This window comes from Ambystoma mexicanum, chromosome 6q, assembly GCF_040938575.1.
Source record: "Ambystoma mexicanum isolate Mex_15411 chromosome 6q, UKY_AmexF1_1, whole genome shotgun sequence".
Taxonomy (NCBI): Eukaryota; Metazoa; Chordata; class Amphibia; order Caudata; family Ambystomatidae; genus Ambystoma; species Ambystoma mexicanum.
Genome location: NC_090937.1, coordinates 320,771,644 through 320,799,557, shown reverse-complemented (window position 1 = coordinate 320,799,557; position 27,914 = coordinate 320,771,644). Strand labels below are relative to the sequence as shown.

At 44.0% G+C, this 27,914-nt stretch overlaps 1 long non-coding RNA gene across 1 annotated transcript in view; it reads right to left on the bottom strand.

Moving 5' to 3' along the window:
* Positions 1 to 520: 520 nt before the first annotated feature.
* Positions 521 to 27,914, bottom strand: part of LOC138516012 (uncharacterized) — a 115,813-nt gene continuing 88,419 nt past the window's right edge. Inside the window, exon 3 of the long non-coding RNA XR_011282202.1 lies at positions 521 to 1,828. This is a non-coding gene — a long non-coding RNA (uncharacterized lncRNA). The remainder of the gene's footprint in view (positions 1,829 to 27,914) is intronic.

Below are 27,914 nucleotides of genomic sequence, written 5' to 3'. Positions count from 1 at the left end.
ATCCAACATGAACCCATATTGTATCAGTCGCATGGATAATTTTGGGTTGGTGTGTGTGTGTGTTAGCGCGAAGAAAGACAAAGGCACAGATACAGTTGCATACATACTCAGGCTGGAATGAAATATGAGGGAGAAAATATTATTAGAAGCACAGAGTTGAGGATCAGTTATGTGCAGTGTTAATAAATTATAGAAACACAGCAAGTTCAAAAGCACACCTAGATTTGAAGTTGTCCAAAAGCACTAATACAGTACATAAATGGAGGGTGCAAAGGTATGAAAGCACACCTAAATTCGATTTTGCCAAAAAACGTACAGTACAAAATGAAGGGTGCAAAGGTTATCTGTATCTGTGTTTTGTATGTAGTTTTGCCTCCTCTCTCCCTCTCTTTTGCATATTCATCATGCAATGTCATCCTCTCCTTCACGTGCTTACATGTGATTTGAGTCCTAGGTTTTTCGGTGAATACAGTAAAATGAATGAATAATACTCTATCAGAGATGCATGCCAAGGACAAAATTGTTATAAATGTACTGATGTATTTATGGCATCAACCATATATTACAACAATGAACACAACAACACAATTCATATCGTGCTATGGAAAGCCGTTTAGAAACGTAACCAAGTCGTTTAAAAGGAAAAGGTGAGCCGAGTGAGACATTACAATAAAAATATACAGTGCAAGCATCGTTTGTACACCTGAAATAAAACCACAATAGACATGACACAGGTTATTTGTAAAAGTTCAATTGTTTTTACAAGTCTGCTCTGCTTTACTTGACACCCCCGAGACAGTTTCTATGGCAACAGTGTTTAGAGTTATTATGTCAAGAGACAATCTGACGCTAGTCCTTGTTCTAATTTTGAGCTGCACTTTTTCTCTGTCTCTCATGTGCAGATATTGCCATAGAGCCGAAATAGAAATGCAGCATTCAAACACGGCAAGCACTGTCAATATTCCTCTCCAGGTGAGTCATCACACGTTAGTCAAGCCCTCCACCACAAAAGCATGGGGAAAGCAACAAAAGCAGCAGCTGAACCTCAAGCCCCCCTGCCGATGCAGCGCAGAAATAGCTTTAAAATGGGAGACCCACAAGAAGCACACTTAGCGCTGCCTCACCAGAGTTATTGAGATGCAAAGACGGCAAGCAGCAGGTGTTCTATGAGAAAGTCGTACAGTGCTATATGAACGCGCAGAACAAACAAGGCAACACTAGCATAGAAATTGTTATTTTCAACCCTTTTCACTTCATGTTGTTTTTTGCTTTTCCTAAACTACCGTTGTATAGAGAACACATTCATTCATAACACCTATTTTCAAGAAATGGCATTACAGGAGTTACGTGTAATTCCCTAAAAAATGCCATGGTTAGCGGAAGTGACATCACACACACAATTGACAATCGTGAGATAGAGATTGGTCTAACAGGTTAGAACACTGAAGTATTTAACAACATGAATCTTTCAGTCTCATTAAAAACAATGTAATCATCAATACAGTAATGTATACACAAATCAAAACATGATATACTAAAAAATATGATTTAAAAAAAAAGGAATGCAAATTGACTTTTTATCACTGTTGTCTTCTGGTTAACAATATTAGAAAGGAACCAGAAGTCATAAATGAGTCTTAGTGCTCTTTTTGGACATTTTAACACTGTATAGTCATTTTACATTTTGTATTCTTAACATGTTTCAGTTCAGAGGTACAATAATGTAGAACATTCATCAGGAGTAGATAACCCAGCAATTAGAAGCTTGTTGATTCGCTGTGGTGCTCGAAGTGGTTTATACGTGGGTTTTCTAATAATTTTTATTAACCTGTCAGACAAAACAGACATAGAATAGAGTTAGCAGATTTTCCTAATTCTCTCTTTTTGCTCAATATATGAGTATGAAACCTCTGTAGGTTGATAATTAACTGCATTGGTATCTTTGAGGGTGAAACCATAGAAATGAGTCTTAGTCAGGACATGGGTAGGTCCTTTGCAGTGCCTAATTAGTGGAAAAAGCATAAAGGTATCCTTTTATTATCGCCTAAACAAGCCACACAGGGTGAGTACATCCAGACTACAACAGAAACTTATAATTAAGTTTGTTAAAGGGCAAGACAAAGGGTCACCCACTTCATGTGTGCATCGTGGACAGCTTTTCTTGTGTGGTTAATGTGGAGGCAGTGCATTCAGACATCAAATGGATGGTAGAAACGTACACATGCCTCTGTAATTCCCCCATTCTGGGTCTAGGGTTTTCACCACAATTCTAAACAGGAGATACAGTATTGAATGTAAATTCACAGGTTCTGAGCCTACTGTACACTCGTGCGGACATAGTGTGTCATGCAAATAGATAAATTACCTTGCAGCTTTAAATTCATACACGCTGTAAAAAAGATAGAGAGGGCAATACTCCTATCAATCTGCGGGCCAGGAAAACATCCGTACATCAGCTTGGTAGCTGCAATGGTAAGCAGCTGTCATCAGCATTCATAATCTCAATTTGTAAATGCTTTGTAAATGCTGGGTTGCTGTATGCGTATGTTTGTATATCAGTATATACTTCGGCTGAACCTCTCACCTAAATGTAAGCATCTTGTCGGACTGTGCTCGCGTGTTCAATCAACAGGTCTGGTGTGGCACATTGGTTTTGTGGGTCACAGAGTAGTAAGTATAGATACAATGTACCACAGGGATTGAACGCATGGCCAGTAATGAAGTCCCTATGTATTAGTTTAGACTGCCATGCAAGTATGGTATAGTCCCAAAAGCATGAGAGAGGGGTACGCTCATGCAAATTGGTGCACTGAAATGCTTCGAAGTAGTGGTAGTCCAGCGTGGTTGAGATTAGCCCTTCCACACCCATGTTAGCTCTGATGTCATCAGTCTTTTATCTTGTGCCATTCAATGGCCTTGTTCAATCCATGTACATCACCGCCTATGATGTAGATCATTTCTTGTTCTTTTTTCAGAAGTAGGTCTTCCATGTGCATGGAATTGTCCCCCTTGAGGCCTGTCCAGGTGAATATTCATGTCCATGGTTCTTATCGATGAAGTGCTTAACCATGGGTGCCTTGTCAACTTTGTTGTTTAGGCAACTACGATGTTTGATTATTCTAGTCTTTACTTTTTTGATTTGTTTTACTCACGTATGGGAGTCCATAGGGGCATTTGATCAAGTAGATCACATTATCTGTATTACAGTTGGAGAAAGTTATTTGTATCCATTTTTGTTGGTGCCAATGTCGACTTCATTGCTTTTTTTGGTCATTTTACATACCCACATGTTCCGCATGTATAGTCCCTTTGGGGTGTCCATACCCCACAGTGTGGAATTATTCCGGCTGGAGTCCGTTGTGGTTTTAAGTTTGATGCTGCTCACTTTGTTGCCAATGGAGGTTCTCCTCTTGTATGCAAAAATGGGGCTGGCCAGGGGTTTCTTGGAGGTGTTGAAACCCTCCAATGTTTCTGAATAACATTTCAATTTTTTAGGCTCAGATCGGTGAAAGTACTGACACATACCAATCTCTCTTCTAGAGGTTTGGCTTGCTTTCTTTCCAGGAGGGTTTCACTGTTGTTGTTACTTGCCCTCTGAGCTGCTTTTTTAATCATTTCTGTAGGGTATCCTTTTTTCCGTAATTTGGTGGCCAGAGTTTGTGATTCCTCCTCAAAAATAGAGTTTTGTGAACTGTTTCTTTTTAACCTAAGAAACTGACCAAAAGGCAAGTTGTCACAGAGATGCTTAACATGTTGCCTATTGTAGTCCAGCAGAGAATTTTTGTCAGTGGGTTTGTGATGGGGTTTCACTAGCAGTTTACCTTCCTGGTGAAAAATGATTAGGTCCAAAAAGTTAGTGGTTTGGTTGTTCACTGTCATAGTGAATTTCAAGTGGGGATTGAGAGAGTTAATCCAGTAAAATAATACAGCGGTATTCTCTGTAGAGCCTTCCCATATAATAAGAATATCGTCCATGTACTGAGTACACTTTTTGCTAATCTTTATAAAGGGATTAGTGTCAGTGTAGATTGGTTTCTTTTTTTAAATAGTCCACGTATAAATTGACTAGATTAGGAGCCATAGTTGCCCCTATTGTGGTACCTTCAATTTGTTGGTAGAAGGTACCTTTAAATTAAAAAAAGGTATTCTTCAGTGCGATCCCTATGCACCAGAGGATGAATGATGATGGTACATGGTCGGTGTCTGTTTTATTGAGCAAGACTTCTTCCACTGCGTCAATGGTTGCTTGTTGTGGAATATTGGTGTAGAGTGCCACTATGTCCAATCCTATAAGCAGAGAGGTTTCTGTGTTAAAATCCAAATTTTCGAAATGGACGATAGCTGCCGGCTTGTCTTTCAAATACGACTTCATTTTCTTGAGATGTCCTTTCAGGTAATGATCTGTGAATTTGGAAAGTGGCTCGAGGACTGAATTAATGCCGGACACAATACCCAGAGGTTTAGCCATTGTTTTATGTATCTTGGGCAGGCAGTAAAAGGTCGGGTAGTTGGTTTTTTGTTTGTGAAAAATTCTGCTTCTTGTTTGGAGATCCATCCTCTGTCTCGTGCCTTGAATGCCTTCATCTCAATGAGCCCCTGTAGGTTTTTAGTGGTGTCTTCCTGCAGCTTGGTATAGTAGGGAGTATTACTAAGTTGGTTCAGGCATTCATTAATATAATCTTCTCGATTCAAAATGACGATTCCCCTCCTTTATCTGCTTTTTTGATAGTGATGCACTGGTTTTTGGCCAGTGATTCAATTGCTACGTTCTCTAGTTTGGACAGATTCTGCAATGGTTTAGGTTTTTCACGTTCCAGTTTAGCTACGTCAGCCAATACCCTATGTTCGAACACCTGTGACTCTGGGGAGTAGCTGCAGGTTGGTGCACAGAAAGTGGAGGAATTCCGTAGGTCTGTATGGTTGATGGTCGAGTTGTGGGTGTCTCCCAATTTGTTGCTCGCAAAGAATTCTTTTAGATGGATGGTCCTCATCAATTTATTGAACTATATGCGAAACTCAAACGGGTCATGTTGTTTAGTTAGGAAAAAACCTAAACCTTTGTTTAGGTCCTGTTCTTTCATTTCTGTAGGAGTGTAATTGGAGACATTGACTAAAAGCGATTCACGCTCCTTGTTTGGCATTGGTCTTGGTCCCAGTTGCCTCTGGGCTGGCTTTGATATAAAAAAGGTTGTGTAGGTTGTATTTGCCTGTTGTTGCCTTGGCGTCTGTTTAGTTGGCCTCTGCCTTGCATCAGGGTTTTGTTGATTGAATTATCTTACCTAGGATTGTCTGGATCACTGGAGTCATTACCCGTACTGTACCACACACAATACATCACAGGAAGTTATTGCATACAAACTTTGACCCCGGTGACATCATCTGAGATTACATTGAATGTAATTTAATACTGATAACATCACCTGAATTGACTAACGTGTGTCAACAACATGCATAAGCTTATAATTTATAACATACCAAACCACCATTAAAGTAGACATGATATGTTTTCACATACCAACTACATGTTAATAAGGATTCTGCCTTACGTTGCTGCCTTGATGGACCACTATTTGAGGCCATTATGCTGTGTTTAGGAAGCAAGGATAGCAGCATAGACACATGCCCTGTGGATGCCACTGTCACATTGTGATGCCATTCATGATGGTGGGCATGACTATATAGAGGATATTTCACAAGAGGTCGCCCTACCAATGCAGGAGGTGGGTTATCTTTTCCAGACTCCAGTGATTCTAGTCGAGAAACCTGGCCATATCATAAACCAGCCCCCTCCCAATGCAAGCCTTTAAAAATAAAGGACCTTTTTTCGAAAGAGGAATGGGGAAGGGGTCAGCAATGAGACCAGTATAATTAGAGTTATGTCAATGAGGGATCCACTGACATATTCCCCAACAGACGCTAGGCGTACCAGAAGTAGAAGCCAGTAATGAAATTCCAGTTTCCAAGCTAGCAAATAGGCCTCAGATAGATCCTAAAACGTCAGTCCTTAAACATGCCCTATTATTTAACCCCACACAATTTGTTAATTGGTTTAATTTGGAATTAGGCCAGTTTTTTTTAAATGACATCTCAAGGCGGGTGATAGTGAAATAATCATGACACCCTGGGATACATGCCCTTGCCCTAACTCCACTGTTACACCAATGGATGAAGTCACGCCTATGGAACGTCTAGTGTTTGGGAAATGATTATTGAGAGAAGTACTTGATATACGTGGACACACACACATACCCCCTCTTAATTTAAGTAAACTCGAACACTGCGCTCTTCTGGATCTACAAAAAGATACACATTTGGTCATAAAACTGTCTGACAAGCGAGGTGGGATAGTTCTCATGTCTTCTGAATAATCCCCTTCAATGTGTATGGAACTGCTTCATGAACTAGGCCATTATTCGCCAATCACAAAAGGGTCCAACTAAAGATATTAATATCCTCCTACTTGATGCCATCATAGTAGCACTAGAACAAGCGTGAATCTCTGAATGTGAATATTAATTTTTGGAACGGCAAAAACCCTCATATGCCACAGTTTTATGCATTACCCAAAATGCATAAAAATCGAAGTAACCCTCCAGGACACCCAAATATCTAGGCATGGGGCTCTATTTTAGAGGCAGTGTGTAAACACCGGAGAATCTTAACCACCTAGTATCTTAAGCATACTAAATCAACTGTTCAGCTGTTTGAACAGCAAGTGTTTGGTCCATATAACACCTTATTGGTCACAATGGACATCCAGGCCCTATACAGTAACATTCCTCAAGCAGAGGCCATTGAGTGTATCCACAAAATTTTAACAAATACACCCCTTCCTTTTAGTGCAGCAAGTGAATTTATCATTGAATTAAGGGCAATAGTCAAAATGTTCAATAAACAGTTTGATCAACAAACTAAGGCGACGACAATGGGGGCTGTCTTCGTGCCCTGTCTGGCTATCTTGTACATGGCTGCATTTAAAAAGAAATGTATTTTTCACCTGGCAATATCCTTTGTTTTCACATATTGAGTGGAAACGCTATATGACACTAATAATTATAACCTGGCAAGGCAACGAAACACAATTTGATCTTCCATTATGTGGCTCAACACAGTCAAATCAATATCCAGTTCTCTATGACATCATCTAATATGAGTATAGATGTCACTGATATTAGAATCAGTAACAAAGATAGCAGACTCATATGCTGATTATTTTGAAAACCATATGTGTTAGTCAGCCATATTTTGCATTTAACCTAATTATGTAAGGTAACCTTCACTTGCTTTTAGCCCAACTGTGTTACTCAACCATATATTGAATTTAGTCTAATTGTGTAAGGTAGCCATATATTGCATTTAGCCTAATTGTGTAAGGCAGCCATATTCTCATTGCAAAGCTAAACCATTTTCTCATGTCGCACATCTCACCTTCATAGCTTAGAGGAAGGCACAGGATCATTCCACACGCCCTAAATGCACCTATAACACAAACACTACTACACAACACCTCTGCAGCTGGAAGGAAGACACCCTTACCAACACAAATTTGAACTGAGCTTCTGACATAATTCTATAGCTCCTGCAACGCAACCCACTCCTGACTAGTTCATAGTTTACCTCCGCTGCGTCCATCTACATGCTATTCAGACATGGGTGACTAGCAGGGTCTTGCCCATCCTCACATTACTGTGAAATGCACATATGCATAATAGCACCTCCCAACTTCTCTCAAATTTGGAGTCTGGTCCCTCTGAGGGTGTTCAACCAACAGCACACTGGGACCATCATTATGTTGAAAGGCTCTATACAAATGACAAAATGAATGAATGAAGATAGACATTCATTTGTACACTATCAGAGTCACCACCCAATATCTCTCTTACATAGTTTACCATTGGACAATTTCTTCATATCCGGAGGAACTGTACTGATAAAGCTGACTATGTAGAGCATGCACAAAAACTTGACAAGAGACTCAGTGAGAGAGGCTACCCTAAGAAACATATTTAGAAATCCAACAAAAGAGACAAATGTAATCATTCCAACATCTTTCTTGAACATAGCAGATACGTGCTCAAAACTAAAATGTGTTGTGACCTTTAATAACGAAACTATCAAAATCAGAAAGATGATCCAGCAACAACGGTTCCTGGTTCAATCAATACTGCCTCCGATTGACCACATACCATTTGCCGCTAAAAGAGGCTGCACCAAACATGACCATTTGGTTCATGCACCATTCATAAAGATTAAAAAAAAAAAACATTGTACCAGTCTAAAACACCATGGACCTTATACATGGGCACTTTCCATGCGGCCACTTCCCGGTTTGTCCATCCACGGCCAAAACAACATTGTTCCAGATAAACAACAAAGGTGGATTCATTCATTGTAATACTAAGATGGTAATATATTGCATTTAATGCCCCTGCCCTTTTAGCTATATTGGGCAAACAATGAGACCTGTGAATAGATGAATCTCGGAGCACAGGCCAAGAATCAGAACATGCCATATCAACTCTTTGCTTGTTACCCATTTTCTGCATAAAAGCCATTCTGAAAGAGAATTCAAATGGTGGGTAATTGATTCCATCAACTCTACCCTGACAATAGTAGATGTGAGCCATAGACTGATGGTGAAAGGACGACAGTGGATACAATGGCTAGGGAGCCACATACATTGGCTGAATGAGTTTATTAGTTGTCAGAAGTTATCAACAATTAACATCCCTTTTTCATAGTTGTTTCAAATGATCGGGTATCTTTGTATAATGTACCATTCCAGTCTGTACTATTGTGTATGATGTTCCTAGGTCACAGGCAACAATGCTGCATAACCATGCTTGTGAAATGGATAACGTTATTGACAGTAAACATTTTGTTTGTAATACAAAATTATTGTCTTCAGACTCACCTAGCACGTACCAATAATCAGTTAAACCAATTTATATATGTAGTAACACCACTTAGTTCCACTCACAGAATAAAATGGTGTTCCTATATAATTTCAAATTAAATGTTGGAGAGTGCTAAAATGGCTACCACTGGAGCTGTAGTTATATGAGTATAAGTGAGTCCCTATTCTCTTTCCTTGCCCTCTATCGTAGATTCGATAATAAACACACTGTTTGCCTCTATGCAGCTACTTTGTAACATGCAAACAGTATAACTCAGAATGTTTAGTGCTGTGGGTACATTTCATAACTATGAATTACAGCCAACACACATTCCCTGTATCAAGCTACCCTGCTTAATCGTCATGTAAGTTTATATACAGCAGGTAATGGTCCAGCATACACATGTCTGACCTTTCTGATTGACAAAGCTAAGCCTACAACGTATTTCGTCTCAACATGTAGGTAAGCACTTGACTGGGTTCTATATATGTAGCCTTGGACACATTTTTAAAACCAACTGAAGATTTGAATGCCTCCATTTGATCTCTGCTCTATAGACTTCAACAATTGAACACTTGACCAACAGACTGTGATAAAGAGAGTATCCCAAAATGAAACACACAAATAGTAAGTTGCTAACTGTTGTGAGTTTTTCCATTTCTTTTTAAAGCCCATAATGAATAAAATAACTTTTTTTGATTACACCTTTTTTCTCTTGATTTGGCAGTGCATGGAGTAATAATATATATTGAGGAAGAACCACAAGAACAGTGGCAGTACCAATGCAACGCATATTGACCTCTTAGACAAAATGGACCTAGACACTGAAGTTACAAATAATAGACTTGTGGTCCTGAGGAAGGGATTAATTTCAATCTTACTATGCCGAAACAATGAGCATACAATTCACCCCCTACATTTATTACATTTGATATTAATAAGCTTCTCTGAGACTGCAATTTGTACCTTGACACCCGTGATGCAGCCTCTGAATTATTCTGCAAATCTATGTGACTCTCTTTCCCTCTCCATTCCCTCTCCATTCCTCTCTCTGGTCCGACGCACACCGCCGGACACACCTTGGATGCTCTGATCTCAGCAGGCATCCACATTAACAGCCCTCTCACTACACCTCTCTCCTGGTCTGATCATGCTCTCCTGTCATCTCACATGGACCTCCTGGGTCCCCCGGCTCAGCCTCCACCCACACTGTCTTTTGACCAAAGAAGCGGGTGTCAGTTGTTGCTGTTGCTGCCACATTCATTCCCCTTACCACTTCTGCCACTGACTCTCAAACTGACACAGCCCTTAGTAACCTTCAACCCTCCATGTCCAGCACTCTGGACATCCAAGCCTGCCTCCAAGTGCATCAGCTGGTATGACTCCGACCTAGCTGCTCTGAAACGCAAGTTGAGAGTTGCTGAGCGGAAGTGCCGGACCTCAAGCACATCCTCTGACAGACTGGCATTGCCGCCTGCTCCAAAGGCTATAAAGACTATCCATCCGCTTTAAGAAGAGGGCCTACATCCAAGCCTGCATCTCTGGGGCCACTAACAACACGGCTGAACTTTTCAAAATCGGCAAGGAACTCACCAATCCAACAGCAGTCTCCATTTCTCCTCTGCCTTCCCTGTCCCTCTGCAATGCACTGGTCTCTCACTTAATTACTGAAACTTACAACATCCTGTCCTCACTCTCCTAAACACCTCCCCTCTCCTGCTCTCAGGCCTTCTTCAGCCCACCTCTCTCCTTCCCTCTTTCTCTCCTGTTTCTCGCCATACAACCTGATAAAGTCTCGAGACAAGTCTGCCTTATGAAAGTCTCATCCAAACAGATGCTCTCCAGATGTTCCTCCAGAACTATCAAAAGCACAATTTTTGCACTTGCTCCAGCCTTGGCTGACTTCATTCATTCCTCCTTTGTCAATGGAACCTTCCCGCTACTGCTCAAGCACTCCCTTCTGCACCCTCTCCTCAAAAAGCCTTCTGCAGATCCCTCAGGTCTGGCTAACTACCACCCTAACTCCATTACCCCCTTCATGGGCAAACTCTTGGGGAAGCTTTCCATCTCCCAGTTTAAATACCATACTGAATCTGTTGGTTGTCTCCATGACCACCGCAGAGGCATGGAAAACTGCACTCCTGAACACCCATGAAGACTTGTCCTCTATACACGATTCCAACCCTCCTTCCGTTCTCATCCTTCTTGACTTTTCCTCTGCCTTTAATACAGTCAAACATGTCATCCATATACCCTTGGCATCACAGGCCTGACTCTGGACTGGTTGACCTCATTCCTCTCTGTCAGACCTTTCAAGTTTAAACTGGGCCATTTTATCTCCTCCATCTCAATCACCACCTATGGTGTCAGCCAGGGCTCTATCCTCTCGTCACGGCTTTTCAACATCTACCTTGGCCCTCGAGCCAATTTGATCTCTGCCTTCTCTCCTAACTTCCAGTGTTCTGTAGACAACATGCAGCTCTGTTTCAAGCTTCCCTCCATTGCCTCTTCTTCTTCCTCTCATTCCTGACTGCCTGTCTGTTATTCAGGCTTGGTGCACTGCTTAAGCTCTCTGCCTTAATGTCAGTAAAACCCAGATCCTTCTCATTGGGAACCAAGCTCCCTCCTTCCCCCTATAGTCTTGCTGCCCTCCCTAGGTCCCTTTCCCTCAATAACCTGTGAGTCAAAAAACCTAGGTGTCATATTTGACTCTCCTTCTCTCCCCACATCATGAACCTTGACAAGAAGGCCCACTTTCAACTGCACCTCCCACCTTCCTCCAGAAACTCAAAGTCTTCAGCGCTCTGGTCCTCTACAGCTGGGCTACTGCAACAGCCTCTTCCTCAATCTACCTATCTCTTCCCTTCGCCCCCTTCAACTAATCCAGAATAGGACAGAGACTTACCCTTGGCCTCAAGCCCAGTGACCGCAACTCTCAGCCTTAAAACCTCTCCTCTGGCTCCCGGTTGCTGCAAGGATCAAGTACAAGACCCTCTGCATCATCCACAAGGCTTCTTGAGGCCTGGGAAACTGCTCCATCCAACTATCTCTCCCTAAATACCTCCCTGCAAGAGCCCTTAGTCCTTCTAGCTCCAACTCTCTACAGATCGCATAATTTTCCAAGGAGAGACTGGGTGATTGATCTCTTTCCTCCACAGGAGCCTCTGTCTTGAACAGCCTCCCTGTCCCTCTCAGACTTGAGCCAGATCTCCTTAAGTTCTGAAAGTTTCTCAAGACCCTCCTTTTCTATTCCTCCTTCCCTCTCCGCCTCCCCTGCTAATGTCCCCCTCTGCCTCTCTTGGCTGGCAGCCTGGTTCCTTCAGATTCTTACAGGGCACCACGCCCCCTCGTCCAGTCTTCCCCTGCACTTGACCCCCCTTAATCCACCTGCACTTGCCCTTCTGGGCTCCCTCTGAATGCACTAGCCTGACTGGGCATGCACCTCTTTGAGCCCTTCCAGTCCGTCACTCGAACTTAGCACTTGCAACTTCTTTCCCCTTCGTATTCCCATGGCACTTTTCCACCTGACCCTCCTGGCACTCGCATAACCCTGGGCCCTTTCTGCCCTGACCAGCACTTCCCCCATCCCCTCTGCCCTGCACTTCTTGTACTTCACTTGCACGATTCGAATGACGCCAGGCCTAGTAGGACCGTTTTTGTTTTTCTTCATCCCTGTTCCCCATTTTTTTGTTGTGTGCCTTCAAATGCCCTTTTCTGTATAGGCACATTAGAACTACCAAATACATAAAAAATAAAAAAATAAAATGGGTTTGTTAGACTGGGAGCTAAACCCATACTTTTCTTTATCTTGCTATTTCAAGAGCTTAGTCCAGACATAGACAAGACATTTTGAAACATCAGGCTGTTTTTTTTATATAATTTTTTTGTGATTTTAGTAGACAAATGGGCCTCATCACATGTTTGGGGGTATCCTGGCAGTCATTGTGCCAGGATACTGCCCAATACAATTAGCGTTACTGCGCCGGATCATGAGTAGTGGTAAGGCAGTAAATCCCCATTTCCCATTGGCGCAATTACCACCGGAAATGCCCATAACGCTGACGCATTCACCTCCAGCTGGGAACTGGAAGAGAATTGGGCCTCATTACGAGTTTGGCGGTAGCCATGGAGCTATTAGCTCCATAGCTGGCACCAAACCGGGCTCCTTTACTGGATTCCTGCAATGGGGACTTACCGGGTCATTCCGACATAGGAGGACCCGGTAAGTCCTCCTTGCAGGAACCATTCTCCTTTCCCATTTGATCCCCCATAGGGCTCAATGGGAATGGTGATGAAGGTAACAACGGGCACATTATGAGTGTCCCGTTGTAAGCTCCCTCTTCCCCTCGTGGGATCCGGAAAGGATGCCTGGTTTTAGCAGGCTTCGATCCGGGTCCCATGAATTGGAGACATCTTGAGTTATGAAAATCTTGTTACCTTCCCATATCAGAGATTTCTTCTTTTTGGCTTTCTCCAATATAAGCATGACATGGTTATAATCTAGTATAGCAAAGTTCAAAGTTCTTGGAATATTTTGAGATGCATTCCTGGGACCAGTACAATGTGCTCTCTGAATATTAAATTGCAGGGGAGTGGGAAGTCGAGAAGTATAGGAAGCATATGATATAGTACTGGGTTTGCAAAGCCTGAGATGTTGTTGCAATATTTACCTGTTGGTATGGAGGCAGGTAGTTGGTTGTAATCGGGTCAAACAGGGTGGGTTAACATGCTATTGTAACACCTCTTCGTAGTTTGGGAAGTAAATGGAGCACTCAACCACATCTGCAGAAAATGATCAATTACCTGTCTGTGTAAACGTATAATAATGTGGTGTGATTAGCCAACTAGTTATAGTTGTATTAGCAGTACCTGTTATGGTGGCTAACATTTAAAATTACCTGTGGGTTCAAGTTCCAAGTTTTATACTTGATGATTTAGACACAGAGACATGTTGAATCTGGCAGTCTCTGTTCCTGTAAGAATGAACAGAGGGGATGTGGTGTGTCAGATCATCCACGAAGGGTAACAGTAATAGAATATACTATAGCTGAAATCTGACTATTCGATCAAAAGGTCTTAATCGCCAAAAAATGTTGAGAGATATGTAATTACGGTCAGAGTTTGAACGGTCGTATTGGCGCTGTCTTAAACTGTGCATGGCGAAAAACTGGTATAATGTTCTGAAACTGGGGACACTTGCTCTCCCTGGCTATGCAGAGTCCTAGCTTGATTACATATTGGTACCATGAGCATTACTGTGCGTGACTCGGTATGGTGAATGAGGAATCCTACATCTTACCTGACAGTTACAGATACAGGAGCTGCTGAGTTGCGGCTCTCTCATTCTCCGCGTGTAGCATAAGAAAAATTAGTGCGTGTGCGGCGGGATATGTGATACTAATGCGGTCGTCATGGAAATGACACTCTGGATGCCTCTCCCTATTGGTGCACGTGATGCGGAAGTAGGGTCCTGGGAATGGCGAGGGACTCAGTTGCTGTTGTTGTCACAGCAACAGTCTGTGTAGAATGTGCTGAGGTCCCACAGATCGCCGCGGCTTGCCATGCTTACGCAGTATGTACCTGGTACACCGTGCATGTCCCAACGTCCGCTGGCATTCCTATGGCCTGTGTGCTGGAGACACCTAAGTCAGATCGGCTGTCAGAGTGTCTTTGCTGTTCCTGAGGTGGACACTTCACCCTCAGGTGAGCAAGGTGCAGCAATAAAACTCAGGTTCCCACCTAGGCAATTTAGTACTGCTGTCAGCAAGATTAGAGGTGTTGTGTAGACTTGTGTGCCCTCTAGTGGGAATTTCTGTGTTTAGAGTGATGCTCGCAGTAAAACTGGCCCTTAATGTGTGGGGGGCATCTTTTCATTGTTCCGTTTGATCCATGAGTGTGTTTGTGAGGACTGTGATCGTGCTAGTGGACTGGGTCTTGGTATATTACTGGTTGAAAGATTTTATTCAGACCATGATGACACGTGTCCAGGCGATGAATCCATCGGGATTCCTTGTGGAGCAGACTATGTTGAAGGTCTGCCCCACCTTTTACTCTTTCCAATACCCACCAGGTAAAGTATTTTGGAGAATGTCTGGCTTCTAGGAAATGTGTTACTAATGGTGCTGTCAGGGTCTTAAATCGGATCTTTGACCGATGTCTGTGTATTCGTAGGTTGATGGCCCTTGTTGTCTGTCCTACATATCTTAAACCACAAGGGCATTGAATGCAGTAAATGACATTAGAAATTTTACAATTTGTGAACTCTTTGAGTATCCATTCCCGTTGTCCAATTGTGAAGGTTTTCATCTTTCTGGTGAATTGACAAGCCACACAGTTACCCCATGTGTGATGCCCTTGTATTGGGCATAGTGTTCTTTGCTCCATGTATATTGAGTCTGATTGAAAGAGAGAATGAACCACATGTTCTTTAATATTCTTCGCTCTTTTGTATGTAAACCTGGGTGAGGAGTTTTCTGGTAAATTAAGTCTGGCTATATGCCAGTGTTTGTTAATGATCTTCTTAATCTGTGCTGTGTGTACACCATGATTGACAACACAGGTTAGACCGTCTTCATTGTTGGTGATTGTTGTGTTGAGTGGTTGTAGGAGCACTTCTCTGTTTGAGTTAAGTGCTATTTTTACCGACTAGTAGTTTTTTAGGATAACCCCTAGTCCGCAATCTACTTGAGAGGGATGCCGCGTGTCTTTTGAAATCTTCAATTGAGGGGCAATTCCTATGAATGCGTAGGAATTGCCCATAGGGCACATTTTCTCTCCTGTGGGTTGGGTGGTTGCTAGTGTGGTGTAGCAATGTGTTTCTATCAATTGGCTTTCCGTGAAGGTCACATACAAGTCTTCCGCCTGTGTGGCGAATGAGCAGATCTAGGAAGGAGACTTGTGTCATGCTATGTTCTATGGTGAACTAGATATCATGGTTCCACGTGTTTAACCATTCCCAGAATTGCAATAGTTGGTTCAAGTGGCCTGTCCAATTAAAGATCACATCATCTATGTACCTGTGCCACTGCGCTACTTCATCTCGCCAGTTGTTGAGTGGGGAAAACACTTAGGGCCTCATTACACAGTAGGAGGTAACCATGCCGCCTTACCGGGTACCGGGTCCGGGTAGGCGGTATGGGGACTTACCGGGTCATTACGACCCTGGAGGACCCGGTAAGTCCCCATTCCAAATACCATTCCCCATTCCCATTTGAGCCCCCATAGGGCTCAATGGGAATGGGGAAGGAGCTAATAACGGTATTGCAATTTGCGGTACCGTTATTAGCTCTGAAGTCCCTCAGCGGGTCCCGTCCTTAATGCATGGTCAGACCAGGCGTTAAGGACGGGACCCGCTGAGGGACCTTGTAGTAGGGCGCTAAGGGATTACCGGTAATCCCTTAGTGCCTACCGTGTAATGATGCCCATAGTCCTCCTCATATTTTGCCATATATAGGATAGCTCGGCTGGGGGCAAATGCTGTCCCCATCCCTGTCCCTTTTGTCTGTAAGTACATTTGTTTGTCAAAATTGGAAAAGTTTTTGCACAGAGCTATCGACATTAATTCCAGAATGAAGTTACTAGGTACCCGATGTTGCAATGGATCCCTAGTGAGCCACTCATGAATGCATTCAATCACCGCCTCCTGTGAGATATTCGAATAAAGGGACTTAATATCCATAGTGACTAAAATCTGGGTGGAGGGGTCAAATGGCATATCCTCAAAGATGGTGATTGTGTGTGTAGTATCCTTCAGGTACGTGCCAGTTTTCATACTGAAAGGTTGTAGGAAAGTGTCTACAAATGTACATAAGGGCTCCAGGATTGACCCGCATCCCGATAATATTGGTCTACCTGGTGGTATGCGTGGGTCCTTATGGATCTTCGGCAGAGCATAGAAGCATGGAGATCTGCCTCCAGGTGTAGTTAGGAATTCTGCTTCTTTTAAAGATAGCTGTCCAGTGCATAATTTACCACTTCAGAGATTTCATGACCCAGATCTTTCATTGGATCTTTGCGCAGAATGAAGTACCATTCTCTATCACTAAGCAAGTCCAATACCATATCTTTGTATTGGGTAATAGTCATAATGACTATTCCTCCTCCCTTGTCCGCCGGTTTGATCACTATGCCCTTGTTGTTTTGAAGTGATGTCAGGGCTTGTTTCTCTTTTAGAGTTAGGTTGTTGTGAGCACCCATTCCCTTCTTTGTGTTTTTAAGTTTGGCTAGGTCTTGTAGAATGCATTTTTCAAACATTAAAAGTTCATTTGGAACTTGGTTATCTGAGGGTATAAAGGTTGCGAGTTTGTGTAAACCCCTATCTATTTCCTGGTCCTTAAGAGGATGTTCTTTAAAGAAGGTGTGGAGTCTCACTTTTCTAAGGAAAGCACAGACCACCGTGGTTGGTCGAAAGATAGTCCCTTCATCAATACTGACGTTTGTGCCCCTGTGAGCTCAATGCCTGCTAAATTGAATATGGGTGTGGGTTGATGATCAGTGTTGGGGCCTAGTACCTCTGCCTGCATCATCTGGGACGGGAACCTGGTCTTCCTCCTCATTGCGGGGAACCCCATTGTGGATAACTCCATTGGGGGTTGCCAAAACCACCCCCCTTAAAAAAGGGAACAAAGGTGGCGGTGGGTATGTCAAATTTGGTCGAGGTTGACCTGTCTGTTGTTTGGATTGATTGTCTGAGGATGATCCACTACTGGATCCAGAAAAGTTGACCCTTCTACGTCGATTTCTCTGTTGTCTCAATGGAAGCGGATCCAAAGGGTCTCCTTGTTTCTGATTGGCCAGGTAGTTGTGCACAATATAGGGGTATATTAAGACTAATTGAAAATCTTTCTATCCTTCTGGAGTGTTTTTTTTGTTTTTCTGTAAAGTGTTGCTGCTTTAAAATCCTCAAATATTTATTTAGGTCCCATAATTGATTTTTGGCATCTGTGATGGTAGTACTGGTTTGGAATTTGGCCTCCTCGATGTCAAGCTCTTTTTGGATTTGGTCGCTAATTCTCCGAGTCATTGTAATTGCAAGGACCATTAGGTTGTGACTGCATTTTGTGGCAATACAACTAAAGTTTGTGGCATATTCTTTGTCGTCGAGGAATAAACAAGGGGTAACTCTAACTATAAGGCCATTCAGAATTATGCTTGCCTTCAGATATTCCCTTAAAAAATGGGCATGAAGTTCTGTGCGAAAGGTCTTACTTTTTAGCCCTAAGATATTGTCCCCTGAATTTGTAGGGTCCACATTTGGATTGTTACCTAATGGATCAAAGAATGATGGGGCCTGTAGCGTGTCCTGTATTTGTTGTTCTTTGAAACTAAGAGTAGCATGCTCCGCCATACCCTATCGTATGATAATGGCTTGCATATCCAGTCACAAATGAAGTTCCTGTAGTTGTCTAAGGACTGGTTGTAAAGGTAATTATAACATTTGTATTCTGCTTAATGCAACGCGATAGTCTCAATAATAGCTGCGTCTCCACCCAGGCACTGGTTGACAAAAGTTATTTAAGTACTTGGGAGAGTAGAAAAATAATTAATGATGGACTCACTTCGAATAAATTTAATCAAGAACTGTCCTATCAATAAAGAACCCTAAGCAACAATGGTTGCCCTTGATGGTAGCAGAGAAACCCTAAGGTTAAAGGAGGAGACCATAACCGGTGGGGATACTGGGCCTCAATATGACGTTTACGGTAATATTGATGTATCCCAACATCAAAACAAAATGAAATAAAACTAGTTGTGAGACTAACCCACTTTTCTTTGTGGGTATCTGATTTGATATTCGTTTGTCCAGACTGCTTATTTATAACGGTCTATGGACAGTTTAACAGGGTAATTCATGGAATAAATGTGCGCCAAAAAAGGGAGCGCAAGTGTGAAAAATTGCAGCGCACGCGTGCAAAAGCCGCACACCCAGCCGTTTGCAGATTAATGGAATGTGCTGCCCTGGGAGGTGCGCCAAATCCTTGGGTGGCGCACACAGGCGCTTATGTCACCAAACACTGTGCACGATGCGCACAGAGAAAGCGCACAACGTGAAGCGCACACAAGAAAAGTGGGCAGAACACAGGGAGTAACACGCAGAATGGGGAACAACGTGTGAAAATGTGGGTGTTACGGAGGAAGTATGGAGGTAAATGCTCGCAACGCACACACGACCGCTAACAACACGTATTCATGGAATCGAACAGGGGCAACCCATGCGCCAAAAAAGACGCGCTAATCCGGAAACAAGTACGCCAGCAGGAAGCAGGCGTAAGTGGCCCCACGCAGCATAAAAGTGCGTGCAAACAACGAACAAGCTCATACGCTATGATGAATATACCATTTCTCGCAGCCATGGTCGTGGGACACCGCAGGATGAGGAGGATAGCCAGGACCCGCAATTTTTTACCGAGGACCAGCCTTTTTGGGATGCCTGATGACCAGGTGTATGGGAGGTACAGGTTTCCACCACTAATAATCCTAGAACTGGTCACGAAGTGGGAGGATGAACTCACATCACCCACCCTGTGCTCCCAAGCACTGAGCCTCTTGGAAAAGGTGCTGAATGTACTGCACTTTTTGGCAACTGGGTCATTTCAGCGGACAAGTGCCATAGTTGGGGGTGTCTCACAGGCTATGCATTCAGGCTGCCTACAACAGGTGTTGGTGATCATGACTGCATGCCCCTCAGTCGCAGGCACATATACATGCCCAGAACACCTGCAGAATGGCAGGCCGTCGTCCGGGACTTTTGCGGGGTAGCGCACTTCCCCAAAGTGCTAGGTGCCATTGATTGCACCCATGTGGCTCTCCGTCCTCCCTTGGCCACTGAGCACATCTATCAAAACCGCAAGCATTGGCATTCCATCAACGTGCAGGTTGTATGTGATGCCAAGGGAATCATCACCTCAGTATATGCCAACTATCCGGGGTCCAGCCATGATAGTTTCGTATTCCGAATGTCACCCCTAAACCAGGACGCGGAAGCTGGGCAGCATGGTGACACATGGCTAATTGGTGAGTATAAATGCCTCTGCACATGCATGCATGTCAGACACTGAGAAATGGAAAAATCACACTAATGACAACCATTATCACCTCCCCAGGGGACAGTGCCTACCCTCTGGGCACATACATGATGACGCCAATACGGAACCTCGCCACACCACCCGAGGTAAGATAAAACACAGCCCACATTGCAACCCGGGCATAGTGGAGCGCACATTCGGAGTGCCCAAGTCACGCTTTCTCTCCGTTGAGCACTCTGGTGAGCAGCTGCTATATGCGCCCCCAGTAGTGTGCAGGATTATAGTGGCAGCATGTGTCCTGCACAATGTTGCAACCTGGTGGGGCGTGCCGGTGGACATGGTGGTGCCCCCACATCCCCAACAACATGCACGGCCACTGCGCATGGGAGGAGAAAGGGCACGTGGTGAGGCAGCCGTACCCAGCTTGTGGCAAATTTCTTCATCTAAACTCCCACCCCTGCGGAGTGCACACAGGCCTGGCACATACCAGCTCACAATTTATGATGATGACAAAAGGGACAGTCAACTGTCACCACCATACCACCCTGAGATTGTTTACCTGTAAGGGCTACATTGTGTGCATCCCTAGCTACTTAAACACACCCAATGCTGTGACAGTAAAAGGCACACATTCATGCAGCATGAAGGAATACCCCCTTGCAAAACACTACAACCAAATAGTGGCATGTCACCCAACCCCTCCCTAACCCCATATCTGCTACCCAACACACCATGGCATGGCATGCAATGTGAAAGCAACCAAATGAATGCACACCACATGACACATGTGTCACAAAGTGCACCATCCCAAATGGAAACAGGACACAGGCAATTGCCTCTCACCAATGAAAGAAAAAAACAGCACACATTAACTTACCAGCAAGACAAAACATCAGTACAGGATCCAACAGTGGCAACATATGACAGTAAAAACAGTAGTGCAAGTGTCACAACCTGACAAAGGCAGCACATCGACCCATTCCAACTGCAGAGTGTTGCTGGTAGGCAAATGTGGCAGTGTACTGCATGCAACATGAACTGCATCTGCAAAGAAGACGGGCTTGTTAAGACATGAAGAAGCTACATGTATACATGGAAAAAGTCCTGTATGTAAAACCATATACAAATCCACCATGCAGTGGAGAAATGAACAACAATTCCCACTAGTGATGTATACACAGTTTGGACTACAGACTGCCCACACAATTTATGGGAGCCCAATGCCTCTGTGTAAGTTACTGTCACTTGGTCACACCCTTTGCGAGCCCATGGAAAGGGGAAGCAGGTGGGGTGTGTGTCAGAAACCCAAAGACAGGACAAGCCTGCATGTGCCCAGCTGGAATACACAGTGGATGCCTACGGGAGCCACACAAAGCAACACACTGTAACATTAATTCACTCACAATCTGAAATAAAATGGTTATGGACAAAAAAGTAAATGCAAATTAAATATAGAAAAAGAAAAAGAAAAAGTAAATGTAAAGTAAAACAAATAAATTAAATAATAAAGTAAAAATCAGAAGCATAATCAAATAAAAATAAATGTATGAAAATCAAAATAACAAATCAAAAATTGAATGAAAATAGTAAATAGAAGAAGAAATAAAGTTAACAAATGAATTTCATTTAGCAAATCGGAATGAAATGTGAAAAAACCTAAACAAAAGAATTAAAATGAAAAATAAATGCCATGTGTTGACATGGGGGGGAGAGGCCACCCAGGAGGGACGCAGGTACAGGGTGCACCCCAACACCACATGCGTGGATGTTGAGAAAAAAAAAATTCCCTCCATGGGCTCATGGCCTGCACGGCTACCCTACAGTGGGAGAACTGCCGTCGCTGTCATCACCCTCTGTTTGTACATCAGAAGGGGGGCGTGATATAGGAGGCAGACCACGCAAAGCCCTGGCATGCTCTTCCATGGCAGCAAGCATGCAGGTCTGAAAGGTTTGGTTCTGCAGGATGATGGTACGGAGATCCCCATGCAGCACCTCACGGGTAGCATGCATTTTTGCCTGCAAGGCCTCGCGTGATGCCCGGATCTCCTCACGGATTGCCTGAAGCTCAGCTGAGAGTGTGCGTATTAGCTGCTCCAGCTGCTGTTCTGACCTTGTTCTCCGGGACACCACAAGTGCACCCAGAGTATCTCTGAGGGACTTGTGTTCTAACAGGGCATCCCAGTGGGCCTTTGACTCTGCAGATATGGCTGTGCGCAGAGTCTCCAGTCCAGCACATCGCTCCCTGTTGGACGCCAGCATGTCCTCCCTGTGTGAGTGGCACATGGACTCTCTTGCCTGCTGCTGGAGCTCCACCTGCCTTTCAGGGGGGAGAATGGAAGTGGCCACCCTATCCACGGCCGATGCCCCGTGTTGTGCTGCAATAGTGTACATGGAGTTCTTCCACACAGTATTGCCTGGCGGTGCACGGCCACCATGTTGGCGGGCAGCACACCTGTTTGGGGCAAGGTGATGTGCACCTTGCTGTGCTGGCACTTCCTGAGGCTGCAGGACTGCATTCCTCCTTTGATCTGCTGCCCCAGGAATAGGAGAAAATATTGTGGAGTATGACCCTGCATCCGTAACTGCCACAGGCGGACTTTCCAACACTGAATGTCCCATACCAGGGTCTACCCCCAGTGCAGGTGGGTTGGAGAGAACAGCATCCCTGCCAGAAACACTCACCTGTGATGGGACATATGTCTCAATGTCAGATTCAGCACCTGATTCATAGAGGTCCCAGAGGTGTACCCAGAAACACCAGTGGACAGTATGGTCTGTAGGAGTAATGGGTTTTCACCCACAACCACCCCACATCCTCCACTGGTGCCTGGATGTGGCTGTGAGTACTCCTGCCTCTGCGCCATCTCCTCCTTCTCAACAGCATCTAGTGCCTCATCACCTGCAAAACATAAATGAAAAGTAATGAAAACAGGCATGAACACCATAGCCCACACACATAGGCATGACGAGGTAGATATCGAGTACATGAATGACACATGTCACACATGACAACTCTTGCATGCATGCACTGGCAATGAGTTGGAAGGGGAGCCAAAAAGCAGACACTGAGGATTCCAAGATGGAAAAGCAACACATGTGCTACATGCTGCAACAAAGCTAGTGTTCACTAATGCAGTGATGGATGGCCCATGGATACATCAATGATTGGTCACTTGGACATGACAGAAGGCAATTGTCATGTTGAACATTCAAACAGGGACCCAAAGTGATTGTGTGCAGGCTATGTGTAGGTGCACAATACTCAATCAGCCTGATTGATGAAATCATTCCCATAACAATTAAACACATTTGGGGCATTGTGGGGTGTAATCTATGTCTGAAGTATGTTAAATTTGGGGCACAACGTGTTATGCTTGATTTATGCTTGATTCAAAATGGCGCAGGCGCGCAATGCATTCTGGGAGCGCTCGGAGCCATGTTGGATATTTACTTCACTCCGCAGTGAAAGGCTGCACACATTTTGCTGAAGTGTTAGATTCACAGTGCTGAGACAAACATGCTTTTTCAAACTTGGTATGTAGTCAAGGCCATTTCTGCTGGGAAAACTAATGTTGTTATGGCTTGCTACTGTTCTCCGTGCAGCTGGCAACCGACGGCTGTTCCTCAACTGCGCAGGTGCAATTCCAGACGGTTCGAGAATTAACTCCCCTTTGTGGAGTTCCTATATATGCGGAAACCCGTAGGGGGTCAGGTGAGACTTCATCCAGAGAAGGACGCTCCGTCTGGCCTTCCTGTGAGCTGTGGCATTCTAGGCCTGGCTGTCCCCGGGGTCTTCCAGCCGCTTCTGGACGATATGAGGAATTATATTACGCTCACGGTGATGTATTTCTTTTTTGACTTCTTTACTTCTTCTGTGATCTATGTCCATATTAGTTTTATGAGTTATTTCTATGTACTTGTAATCTTTGAATAAATAGCCATAAAGAGCTGATTATCTTCTAAAGAGTGCGTGGCTGTGAGTTATTGTGTCTGTATGTTTATGGGTTGACGTATTTGCTCTATAATTGCATTGGTGATTTATGGTTGTTCCGTGCACTTTTCAGCGGAGAGCAATACATTATGGAGCTGTGAGCAGGGCATATTTGTGATGAAGTGTTCCAAATATTCAAGAATCTGTTTGAACGTAGATAGGCTTCGGTTATCTTGCAAGCAAAAGTAATTTGGCAGTGAGTGTTGAACTGTGTTAAGCTGTTTTTTTTTTTTTTTCTCTCTTTCCTTGCTGGTGTGTGCGTGCTTGTGGGAGTGATTGCAGTGAGAAAAAAATATATAGATATAAAGAGGTTTTGTACCATTTTGCAGTAATGAATAGTTTGTTCAGGAAAAAGAGTGTAACCTCTGGCGGTGAATGTTCTGATGTTATCATTCCAGGGTGGACTAAGAGTCCATATGATAAGTTGCTCAGGCATGGGCATGTGGTGCCGGGTTAAGTGAGACTTGGATCAAGGACTTGGGGATGCCGATCCAGCTGATGTAATTGATTGCTTGCAACAAGTTTCAGTAGAACGTGGTAAAGAATGTGCAGCATTAGGCAGGTGAGGTTGGGTTCTTTTGCATGCTTATAGGAAAATACATCAAAGGAATTTGGGCATAAAAATGAGGTTTTGCGATTAGAGAGAGAGCTAGCTGCAGAACGGCAGCCTGCGTTAATAGAGCAAATTCAAAAGAAACTGTTTAAAGATAAGGCTGACACATATCAGACGGAGGCCGAGAGGGAAGCAGTCAGAGTAGCTCGATATAAGTAGAGGAAAAGACGGGGAGTGGTCAACAAAAGAAAGGTGGCAACTGTAATTGCTACCGCTGGCGCAGACTGGGATCCGGACAAATGGGATGGTGATATTTTTGATTCGACTAGTCTAGAAAGTAGTTCTGCAGAAGAGTCTTACCCCAAACCAGAGGTGAAACAGAAAACAGTGGCGGCGAAGCCTGTTAGAAGGCGGCAAGCCAGACCACACCCGCAGAATCCTGGTGGTGGTATGGTGGATTTAAGCACTTTTGAAGATTACACACAACAGGAGGTTGGGGAAATTATTACCCGTTTGAGGCAAAAATCAGGGGAAGCTTTAATGACATGGGTGTGAGATTGCTAGATGGGGGTGCTGCAGGGTTGTTGGTAGATTCTACTGATTCACCGCGTTTTTTACCCCTGTCAATTGACACCAATGTACAGGAGATCTTAAGAGCAGGACCACCCCCTGATGCAAATGGTCAAGACACGCAGGTGTCTTTGTTGCACCTGATAGCCCAAGCATGTAACCGTAAATACCCCATTACCATAGACTGGCCTAGTGAAGAAACAAAGTGGTACACGTTGAGAGAAGCGATTCAAAAAGTCAGAGAGCATGCTATGAAAGAGGCGATTCACATAGACACTCCTGATCACATGGGAGCCGTGCTGCTCTCAGTTTCAACTCGCAACATGGTGATTAGAACTGCACCACCCGCATACAAAAGTATCATTATGACTTTGCTCGTAGGTATGACGGGCAAGGCTACTGATGAGGTAGCAGGTGCTATTAGGCGACTTGCAGATTTGGGAGAGTGGGACAAGAGTGATAACAAGCCACGGGAGAGAGAGGGGCGCAGTGAGAGAAGAACTGAAGGCAGGAGGCAAGATAGCAGAGACTCCCGAGTGTCCCGAAAGGACATGTTTTTGGCTTTGTTAAAAGATGGTGTGCCACATGAAGAAATTGATGGCATTGAAACCAGAGTAATGTATGAATTATACAAAAAATGAGGACTTGCAGCAAAAGAGCGCTATAAACAGGTTAAGAAACAAGTAGTCACCACACCACAGGGGCATGCCTCACCTTCTGCTCCCCTTGCGGAAGAACAAGAAGAAGCGTCTATGGGGAGATTTTAGAAAGGTGGTGAGTGCAATGCTAGAGGCGGAGTCAAGTCACACTCATTCGAAATTTGACTAAGGCTACGGCCAAGCTCCGGCAGCGTCTGCCCGCATAAAAGTGGATAGGTGGCCTCATGTTGATGTTAAGATTTTTTGGGGGCCAGGAAATATACAAGGGGTGCGAGCATTGATAGACACCGGGGCGGAGGCCTCTTTGATTCATGGTAATCCGACACGATTTAAAGGCAAACAGTTTAAAATTGCAGGTTTAGGGGGAAAGGAGACCCGCGCAGTGCAAACGAGAGTGGAGATGAAAATAGGCAATTTAAAGAGGCAGAAATACCAAGTGTTGATTGTCCCGATATCTGAGTATATAATTGGCTTTGACATTTTCGAAGGGCTAACCTTGGGCCTTGGTGGTAAAACGTACAAGTTTGGGGTGAGTGCATTGATTTGTACCCCCATTACTGTAGGCAAATTGAAGATGCCCCCAGTGCAAGTGCCAATAGCAACCAAGCGGGTAGCAATGAAACAATACCGCATTCCTGGGGGGGCACAAGGACATTTCAGACACAATCAAAGAGTATGTGGAGGCGGGTGTATTATGCCCTATTACCGCATCATGGAACAATCCGCTCTGGCCTATTAAAAAGGGAGATGGGTCGTGGAGGATGATGGTGGATTACAGGGAGTTGAATAAACATACTCCTCCCTTAGTGCCCACAGTCCCAGATGCCATTACCTTGATTGAAAATGTCCAAAATTTTGAAGGGACTTGGTATGCAGTGATTGATTTAGCTAATGTATTTTTCTCCGTGCCAATTGCTGATGAGTGTCAAGAGCACTTTGCATTTATGTGAGATGGACGTCAGTACACTTTCACGAGACTACCCATGGGGTACTTTCAGAGTCTGACTATCTGTCACCGGCTGGTGGAAGAGCACTTAGACAAGATACCGTGTAAACCTGACATACAAATCTCTCATTACATTGATGACATTTTGATTCAGGGCAAGGATGAGCACAGCGTGCAAAGGCAGTTAGATATCCTTATGGAAGGATTGAAAAAGGAACGGTGGGAGATTAATCCGAGTAAAATTCAAGGTCCAGCTGAAACCGTGATATTTCTAGGGATTCAGTGGCATCATGGGCATTGCAAAATAGTGCCTAAAGCTCGACAGAAAATACTTGAATTCACCACTCCAACGAACAAAAAGCAAGCTCAACAGTTTATAGGACTGTTTGGGTTTTGGAGACAGCACATTCCCCATTTAGGGCAGATATTGGCCCCCCTCTACAAGGTGACACGCAAGAAATATGAGTTTCAGTGGGGGGAAGAGCAGCAGAGAGTTTTGAGATGGCGAAAGACACCGTGCAGCAGGTGCTTGATTTGTGGCCCTTGAAGGAAGGCGAAGTGGAATTAAATGTGTCTGTGCAAGACAATTATGCTAACTGGAGTGTGTGGCAGAAACAAGACAGGAAACATGTGCCATTAGGGTTTTGGAGTCGTAAGTTGCCCAATGCTGGTAACTCATATACTCCGTTTGAGAAACAATTGCGCATTTTATTGGGCTCTTGTTGATACTGAGCAAATGACGGTGGGCCATGATTTATTGATGAGGCCAGAAATACCAATCATGCAGTGGGTACTGAGCTCTCCTAAAACACATAGAATAAGACATGCTCAAGAAGCCAGCATAATTACGTGGAAATGGTATATTCAAGACAGAGCCAAATCAGGAAAGGGTGGAGAGGCAAAATTACATGAGCAAGTAGCCAACATACCGCCCTCAGATTAAATACCACCGGAGGTGCCTGAAAAAACGTGAGTCTCCCGTGAAATGGGGAGTCCCTTACAGTGATTTGACGGTGGAACAAACAGAGCATACTTGGTTCACGTATGGTTCAGCCCGATACGTGGGAACTGAGCGGTACTGGAAAGCAGTGTCGTACAATCCCAAAACCAAAAAGATGTTGACAACGACATGGAAAGGAAAGAGCAGTCAGTGTGCAGAACTTTACGCAGTTTACCAAGCGTTGAAACAAGAGACCCCTGGTCAATGTTATGTGTTCACCGATTCATTGTCAGTGGCAAATGGATTGGCAGTGTGGTTGCCAACTTGGCAAAAG